Below are 9,942 nucleotides of genomic sequence, written 5' to 3' on the forward strand. Positions count from 1 at the left end.
TTCAGGATGCTCTGGAAGCACTGAACAGGAACACACAGTGCAAACCTGGGCCTTGGAAAGGAAATCTAAGGTAAAGCAAAATGTAAATCAAGTTCTAGAGTGTGGATGGTGGTTAGCCAGAGGGAAGTAGGAGATAAAAAGTGCATTCTAAGCACATAAGGAATGACATAAACAAAGGCACAGGAGGTAAAAACCATCATGAAATGTTTGGTAAAATGAAAAGTGTTTGGTATGAAGAAAATGCCCGTATACTTAGAAAAGTGGTGAAGCAAGCTTGCTTCAAATTAAAAAGGAACCTGTTGGTACTACTAGGGTATTTGGGGAGTAATCAGTGAAGTGACTTCCCCAGATTTGTTTCTTGGAAAGATCACATTTACTGAAATTTGGAAGACTGATTGGAAGGAGGCAATCCAGGAGGCAGGGTAGGAGTTGCACAATTATATGGGTGAGAAATGATGATATTTTGAGCTAGGGTGTTCATAATGAGATTGGATAGAGGTTGACAGATTTATATCATATTTAAGTGGTAAAATTATAGTACACAGTGAATACATGAATGTGATGGGTAAAGGAGAATGTGCTTTTCAGTTTTCCTGGTTGGTCACTGAGTGACTTGCGTTGCCTTTAACTGGTTGAGTGAAACACAGGAAACAGGGTGGGAAGGAGAACAGAGGGCTGAGGGTTGGGAAGAGAAAGAGTCTAGTTTTAGAAAGCGCTTGTGGGATAGTCCAGTAATAATATTCGTAGGGAGTTTAACATTTGCATCTAGAGCTTAAGGCAGTGTGATCTAATAAAAATATAAGGTGAGCCTCCTATGTAATTTTACATTTTCCAGTAGCCACATTGAAAAACAAAAAGAAACAGATTAAATTAATTTTAATAATATAATTTACTTACCTCAATATTGCCAAAACATTATCATTTCAACATTTAATCAATATAAAAATTGTTAATGAGATACTTTAAATTCTTTTTTCATACTAAGTCTTTGAAATCTGGTGTGAATTCTACACTTACAACACATATTAATTTAGACTAGCCACATTTCAAAAGCTCAATAGCCCATGTGGCTACTGGTTATCAGATTAGACATAGCAGGTTTAAAGCAATGTTTTTCAAATTATGGGTCACCATCTATAGTGAGTTGTAATGTCATGATCAGTGAGTCATGACCAAGAGTTTTAAAAATGTAATAGAGGGCTTCCCTGGTGGCGCAGTGGTTGAGAGTCTGCCTGCCGATGCAGGGGACACGGGTTCGTGCCCCGGTCTGGGAAGATCCCACGTGCCGCAGAGCAGCTGGGCCCGTGAGCCATGGCCGCTGAGCCTGCGTGTCCAGAGCCTGTGCTCCGCAACGGGAGAGGCCACGGCAGTGAGAGGCCCGCGTAAAGCAAAAAAAAAAAAAAAAAAAAAAAAAAAGTAATAGAACACAATAAAATAGAAAACACAGTGTACCAAACAGAGTAAGTGAAACTATTGATTTTGGAAATATTCGTTTCAATGTTGTGCAGCAGAAACTTTGGTTGTGTCCTATTACCCCTTCTCCAATTCTGTCTTTAATACTAGAACACCTGAGTTTTCTCCGGGCACAAACTGCCTCACTGAAAACTTTCATTTCCTAGCCTTCTCCTTTAAGGCTGGGCATGGTATACGGCTAAATTCTGGTGATTGACATGTGAGTGAAAGTGATGTATGCAACTTTCAGTTCATGATTTAAAAAGGAAGGGCTAGGTTCTGTGCCTCCCTTTGCTTCCTACCACTGGCTGGAATGTGGACGTGTGGGCGGTTGTCCCATCTTCCATTGTAGGTAATAAGATGGAAGCCATGTGTCAAGGGAGGCAGAACAACAAGCAAGACATAGACTGAAGAGGGAGGAGATATGGGGATGTATGTATACGTAGAGCTGATTCACTTTGTTATACAGCAGCACCTAACACACCATTGTAAATCAACTATACTCCAACAAAGATGTTAAAAAAAAAAAAAGAAAAAAGGAGGCATAGACTGAATCCCTGAATCATCCAAAGGCCATTTTAGCTTGGACTTTCATGTAAGAGAAAAACACTTTCTCTTATTTAAAAGCCTTTGCATTTTGAGATATCTTTGTTCAAGCAGTAAAACTTGTATCCTAACTAATATAATTTCTCTTTCTTTATTACTATCTCTATCATCTCTATCTTTAACTATGAGTGTCCTGAGTCACAATGTAAAGGTTACATTGTGAAAATGTGACTTCAGTGTTACATTGCAAACTGTCTCATGAAAATATACAAAATTCTTATTGTAGGTTAAAGTTAAAGCAATCTGAACACCACCAGTTTACTGAGATCTGGCCTATTTGTACAGATTAGAGATTTATCAGCTTATAGGGAGAGCTGATGCCATGGAAATAGATAATATGGGATGAAAATAGAAAATAGTCCAGGACAGAGCTAGGCAAGGGCCCAAATGTAACCCGAATGGCTAGACAGAGAGAGAGAAACACAGGAGAGTGTGGGATCTCTGAGTCCCAAAGAAGGGACATTTTAAGAAAATGGTCAAGAGAAGGTTTTTACTAGTCAGAGTGATTGGGGCTTTATGCCAACACATCAATGTTAATAGCATACAAAATTAAAAAAAATCATTTCAAAAGTTTGCATCATTTTATAATACATTGATTCAAAACATAACAGAAATTAAATGGATTTTAAGAAACTAGAAATAACTAAACACTTATTTGCAAGGTTAATTACTTAAAGAAATAATTAATAGCATTCATTTGGTGCCTTATCAAAAATTACAAAGAGCATCTGTAAAGATTATTGCTGAATCCCTGGCTATTCGTGTCAAATGCCACTCACTGTGAAATCAAATAATAGATCGAATGATCTTTTTTTTTTTTTTTTTTGCTGAATTGAGGGACAAGAAGAATATGGGGACCTAGCTTTAAGGGTCTGTGTGGAGCAGAGCCTGACTGCAGCTCAAGGGGGAGTGAGAGGGAGGTTTCTGAGTTTATGTGAAGGGAAAGAGAATGATAGGGCAGTACTCAGCAGAGATGTCGGGCTGAGAGGGAGGTTTCTTTAAGAGGAGAGAGACTTGAACAAGTTTAAATGAACTGCTGCTTCTGTAAATGCTGACGATCAAATAAAAGGGAGAGGTTGAACACTGTGAGTGAGAAGTGATAGTCCCGAGAGAGAACTTTGAGGTTGCGTGAGGTGGACGCATTAAGTAAGTGGATGGCGGAATTATCCTCAGGAGAAGCGACACCACTTCAGTATAATGGCAGATAAAGAGGAACGTTTTATCTAAAATGCTCCCTTCACGAAGACAGAGCTTTCTCTTCTTGGGAAGACAGAAAATGAGCTTGAGGGGGGAAAAAATGACTGGATCAGTTGTCAGGGTACCTGAGCCCTAGTTCTGACTCATTATAAGGTCCTGGGTAACTCATTTAACTGCTCTGAGCCTCAGCTTCCTCACAGATAAATATGGGGTTAATAATATCTGTCCTGTCAGCTCCAAGGGGTACTTTTATACAAGATGCTATATGGAACCGTTTTTAAAACTGTGAACCTTACTGTACCTGTCAGAATTAATATTTATATTTTGAATCTTAATGACTGAGAAAGAGGTCTAGTTCACCTGTCTGCTGTGGGCTTTGATGTAGGGCAGCATCCAAATAAAGAAAGTTAGGCTACCTGAATACCAAGTCCTTGACAGAAATGACGGCACACAACTTGGACAAGTTCTGCACAGTTTCGAGGCATTTAGCAAAGAGGTAAAGGGTTAAGAGAAAAAAGAAGGTAAGGGAAAGAAGGAAGGCAGTTTATGGTAAAGAAGGTAAGGGAGCAAAATGCAGGAAAAAGCCATTAAAATAGAACAAGGAGAATCATTTGGGAATTGAGAAAAAAGATTAGGAGGTATTGGGCCTTAACAAAAATAAACAGAAAAAAATGTTTCCCCTGTATTGCTGTAGTGCTTGCTGGGGACTGAATGTAGTTTCTCTAATGGCACCACTGGTTACACATACGCTACCCGTAGTTCCTAATAAGTGATAATGAAGGACATTTCAGCTGGTTACATATTAACCACTTTCAAAAATCAGAAAGCTCAGTTACTGGAATACCACATTCGCTCTATCAGACAGTATACTTGCTTTACCTTTCCGTAAATATCTAGGGCAAACTTGGAGTTAGGGCAACGTGTATCTACAGAGATGTTCTCAAAGATCAGAGTGTTTCTCATTTATGCTATCTCAATGCTCCTTTCTAATTTTTAATGAGAAAAAATATTTGAATGTACAAAGATAAAAAGCATAACAAATCCTCAGATCATTTCTAAACAATGTACTTGCCATAGTTTCTCAAAATTATCAAAATTTTAGTGTGTTATCTTTTAAATTGTTCTTTATCTTGTTTTGTTTTTTAAATTTATTTTAATTTATTATTTTTTAAGATTGATCTGATGACTCTCAAGCTTTATTTATCTATTTTGGCCATGCTGTGCAGCATGCAGGATCTTAGTTCCCTTAGTTCCCCTGAGCAGGGATTGAACCTGTGCCCCCTACAATGGAAGCGTGGTCTTAACCACTGGACCGCCAGGGAAGTCCCTAGCACGTTATCTTTTAAATTAAACTCCACTTGTTCCTTTAAGTTTCTAAAGAGTACTGATATTCACAAATCTAATCTTTTTTACTAGACGCTACATTGTGATGCAGAGGAATTAGTGCCCGAATTAAAACAATTTATTACAAACAATAGAGTTCAATGTCTGTCCTTACATATACATACTTTGGGGCATGTAGAAGTATTTTCGTATGATGAACCTGTGCTGTAAATTTGCTATGTAAAAGAGTATACACATTTAAAACTTTTATAGTACTGTTACATCCCCTTTCTGAAATGAATCTGCCAGAAATAGAGACACAGACATAGAGAACAAACATATGGGCACCAAGGGGGGAAAGGGGGAGTGGGATGAATTGGGAGCTTGAGATTGACATATCTACACTAATATGTATAAAATAGGTAACTAATGAAAACCTGCTGTATAGCACAGGGAACTCTACTTAATGCTCTGTGGTGACTTAAATGAGAAGGAAATCCAAAAAGGAGGGGATATATGTATACATAGAGCTGATTCACTTTGCAGTACAGCAGAAACTACCACAACATTGTAAAGCAACTATACCCCAATAAACAAATAACTCTGCCAATTATCTTCTACCAGCAATGTCTACAACTGCATTTTTCCCATGCCTTTAAAAAATTTCCCAATCTGATAGGGAGGGGTGCGTGACATATATTTTTCTTTTTCAAGTTTATGATTACTAGTGATGTATTATATCACTGTTACTTGTAGGAACTCTGTTGCTTGTATTTTAACTTTGTCTTGGGGTTTTATTTTCTGATTAGGAAGGCCTTTTGTACCCCCAAATTGTAAAACTATGCTACATGTTTTTCCTAATTTAAATATTTGTGCTTCATATTTTTATCTCTAACCCTATACAGTTTATTTTTGAATATGAGACTAGGTAGGGAATATGTTTCAGGGTGAGTTTTCCTTTGGTGAATGGAAAATGTGTGTGTGAGTGTGTGTGTGCGTGCACACACGCATAGGGTTGTTTCATGACTCTTTACTTTATGAACCCACTTTGTTCTCTGTGACTCTCATGTTCACTCTGGAACTTTTCAGTGTCAGAACTTTTGTTTTAGAGAGTTATATTTAGTCTGGGAGCGAACAATAGAATCAGATTTTAATAGGAAAAGATAAAATTATTTGTCAAGTTTTATTTAATTACTTAGATGATAATGATGATATGGACAACAACAGTAATGATAGCTCGTAATTACATAGTGCTTACAATTTATATGACTGTGCTGAGTAATGTTCTAAGAGCTTTAGATGCTCTAATTTATTTGATTTTTGTTATGCCCAAATGTTATTGAATCACAGGTTCTTAAAATAACACACAATTTCTAGTAATATAAAATTTTGTAAGAAAAATTATGGAATATATTTTGTAAGATACTATTAAAGCTGTTAAGTTTTAAATGGTATTGCTTTTTAAATTTATGTGTTTTCATAGCAAGTTATAAACACACAATCTCCTATTACTTCATTTGAAATAATCAAATATAATATGAGGTAAAATTGTTATTTATGAAGCAAAGTGTATGAAATCAGGGAGTGTGATACCTCTAGCTTTGTTCTTTTTTCTCGGGATTGCTCTAGCTAGTCTGGGTCTTTTGTGGTTCCATATAAATTTTAGAATTTTTTGTGTTCTATTTCTGTGAAAAATGTTCTTGTGATTTTGATAAGGATTGCACTGGATCTGCAGGTTGCTTTAGATAATATTGACATTTTAACAATATTAATTCTTCCAATCCACGAACATGGAATATCTTTGCATTTCTTTGTATCTTCTTTAATTTCTTTTATCAAAGTCATATAATTTTCAGTTTACAGGTCTTTCACCTCCTTGATTTAATTTATTACTAGGTATTTTATTCTTTTTGTTGCAGTTGTAAATGGGATTGTTTTCTTAGCTTTCTGGCTCATTTCTGCTAGCTCATTGTTATCATGTAGATATGCAACGAATTTTTGTATGTTGATTTTATACTCTGCAACTTTACTGTATTTATTATTTCTAATAGCTTTTTTTGGTGGAATCTTCAGGATTTTCTGTATATAAAATCATGTCATCCTTAAATAGTGATAGTTTTATTCTTCCTTTCCAATTTGGATGCCTTTATTTCTTTTTCTTGCCTAATTGCTCTGGCTAGGACTTCCAGTACTATGTTCCATAAGAGTGGCAAGGAGTCTTATAGTGTTCAAGGAGCAGGGTGTGATCAGCTGGTGGGCATTCTTCTGATTGGCTGGTGGTGATGTAATTGGGAGTCAACATCATCAACCTTCTGGTTCCAATCAGTCTGGAGTCTACGTGCTTTGTGGGCAGCACACAGTTAACTTCTTTCACCTGGTGGGGGTTTCAGTATCTGCAAAACAGCTCAAAGGACATGGCTCAGAATATCATCTATAGTCCTTGAGGAAGAACTGAAAGTTCTTGACTTTGTTTAATGGCTAAAGTATTATTATTTTGTCTTGCTTGACTGTTTTCCTTTCTGCATTTTCTTATTTCTCTGATTAGATTTATTCTTTTTTTTTTTTTTTTCTGCGGTACGTGGGCCTCTCACTGTTGTGGCCTCTCCCATTGCGGAGCATAGGCTCCGGACGCGCAGGCTCAGCGGCCATGGCTCACGGGCCCAGCCGCTCCCCGGCAAGTGGGATCTTCCCAGACCGGGACACGAACCCGTGTCCCCTGCATCAGCAGGCGGACTCTCAACCACTGCGCCACCAGGGAAGCCCCTAGATTTATTCTTTGACTAAAGTTTTTCTACAGACAAAAGGCAGGTAGAAGACATGGGTGTGGGTCTATTCTGGGAAGGCCTCATAGGGTCCTGCTCAGTTACATGAATTGAATGAGTTAAAGAATGTGCAAGTTCTTGGTAAACGTAAAGCGCTACATAATGTTGATGTGAACTCCTTTTGTTGTAGGTGGCAATTTACAGAGAAGGCGGACTTTCCATAGAAGTGGGTGCCTAAAAGTCATGACTGTACCTTGATCATGTCTATCTGACCACAGTGTATCAGAGCAGGGGTGGATGCCTGACCCAAACAGGGCTATATGGATTCTCCATCTTGAAATTTGAATTTGGACCAAAAGATGACTGTTCTGGCCTTGCTGATCTAATGTAAGGATATTAGAAACCTAGGAAGCTTTAGGGCAGCTGTCTTCTATTGGGTTGGCCAAAGAGTTCATTTCTTTTTTTTCTGTAAGATGGCTCTAGTAGTGCTTAGTTATCTTTAACTTCATTCGAAACAATTTTGTTAGATTATATTGTGACAGCTGTCATATCAGCGTGCATTTAAACAAAAACATCAAAATTGGTGAATTTTTGTGTAGCCATTTTAATATTGAAGATGGAAAAAAAGCAACATTTTTGGCATATTATGCTTTATTGTTTCAAGAAAGGTAAAAATGCAACTGAAACACAAAAAAAGATTTGTGCAGTGTTTCATGATTCAGTCTTGTTAGGTTTTATGTCTAGAAATTTCTCTGTTCTAGATTGTCCAATTTTTTGGTTTATAATTGCTCATAATGTCTTATAATCTTTTTTATTTGTGAGAATAATTGTAATATCTTCTCTTTGATTTCTGATTGTGTGAATACTCTTTTTTTCTTAGACTAGTTAAGGGTTTGTCAATTTTATCTTTTCAAAAACACAACTCTTAGTTTCATTGATTTTTTTTTTTTTTAACATCTTTATTGGGGTATAATTGCTTTACAATGGTGTGTTAGTTTCTGCTTTATAACAAAGTGAATCAGTCATACATAAACATATGTTCCCATATGTCTTCCCTGTTGCGTCTCCCTCCCTCCCACCCTCCCTATCCCACCGTTTCATTGATTTTTAAAATTGTTTTTCTTTTCTCTATTTCGGTTATTCCTTCTCTAATTTTTATGATATTCTTCTGCTAATTATGGGTTCAGTTTGTTCTTCATTTTCTGGTTCCTTGAAGTGTAAAGCTAGATTGTTTATTTGATGACTTTCTTCTTTTATATCATAGGCATTTATTCCCATAAATTTCTCTCTTAGTATGGCTATTGCGGCATCCCTTAAGTTTTGGTATGTTGCATTTCATTTTTGTCTTGAGATAGTTTTTAATTTCCCTTGGATTTCTTTTTTGACCCAATAGTTGTTAAAAAGTGTGTAGTTGGGACTTCCCTGGTGGCACAGTGGTTAAGAATCCACCTGCTAATGCAGGGGACACAGGTTCGAGCCCTGGTCCGGGAAGATGCCACATGCTGCGGAGCAACTAAGCCCGTGTGCCACAACTGCTGAGCCTGCGTGCTCTAACTACTGAAGCCCGCAAGCCTAGAGCTCATGCTCTGCAACAAGAGAAGCCACTGCAGTGAGAAGCCTGCAAGCCTAGAGCCCATGCTCTGCAACAAGAGAAGCCACTGCAGTGAGAAGCCTGCTCACCATAACAAAGAGTAGCCCCTGCTCGCTACCACCAGAGAAAGCCCGTACGCAGCAACACAGACCCAACGCAGCCAAAAAATAAATAAATAAATAAAATTTATTTTAAAAAGTGTGTTGTTTTATTTCCATATATTTGTGAATTTTCCCACTTTCTTTCTATTATTGATTTTTTGTTTCATTCCATTGTGATTGGAAAAGGTACTTCTTAAATTTGTTGAGTTGTTTTGCAACCTAGTAAGAGATCTATCCTCTATCTTTGAGAATGTGCCATGTGCACCTGAGAGGAATGAGTTGCACAGTATTTTTTTTTTTGCCCCGAGCACCCATGGCAGTTTTATATATTTATTTAAATTTTTATTTTATATTGGAGTATAGTTGATTAACATGTTGTGTTAGTTTCAGGTGTACAGCAAAGAGATTCAGTTATACATATGCATTCATCTTCTGCATGTGTCTTTTAGGCCCAATTAGTCTATGGCGTTGCTCAATTCTGCTGTTTCCCTGTTGATTTTCTATCTGGATGATCTGTCCATTGTAGGGGGTGGAGTATTGAATTATCCTGTTATTATTGTATTGCTGTCTGTTTCTCTGTTTAGTTTTCTCAATGTTTGCTTTATGTACTTAGGTTCTCTGATGTTGGGTGCACATGTATTTTAATCATTATATCTTACTGTGAATTGACGATCATCATTTTATAATGACCTTCTTTGTCTCTTAAGACAGTTTTTAGCTTAAAATCTATTTTGTCTGATATATAACCACCTCTGCGGTTGTTTTTGTTGTTTTTTTTTTTGCGGTACGCGGGCCTCTCACTGTTGTGGCCTCTCCCGTTGCGGAGCACAGGCTCCGGACGCGCAGGCTCAGCGGCCATGGCTCACGGGCCCAGCCGCTGCGCAGCATGTGGGATCTTCCCGGACCGGGG

Source organism: Leucopleurus acutus, assembly GCF_964270905.1.
Source record: "Leucopleurus acutus genome assembly, chromosome: 11".
NCBI lineage: Eukaryota > Metazoa > Chordata > Mammalia > Artiodactyla > Delphinidae > Leucopleurus > Leucopleurus acutus.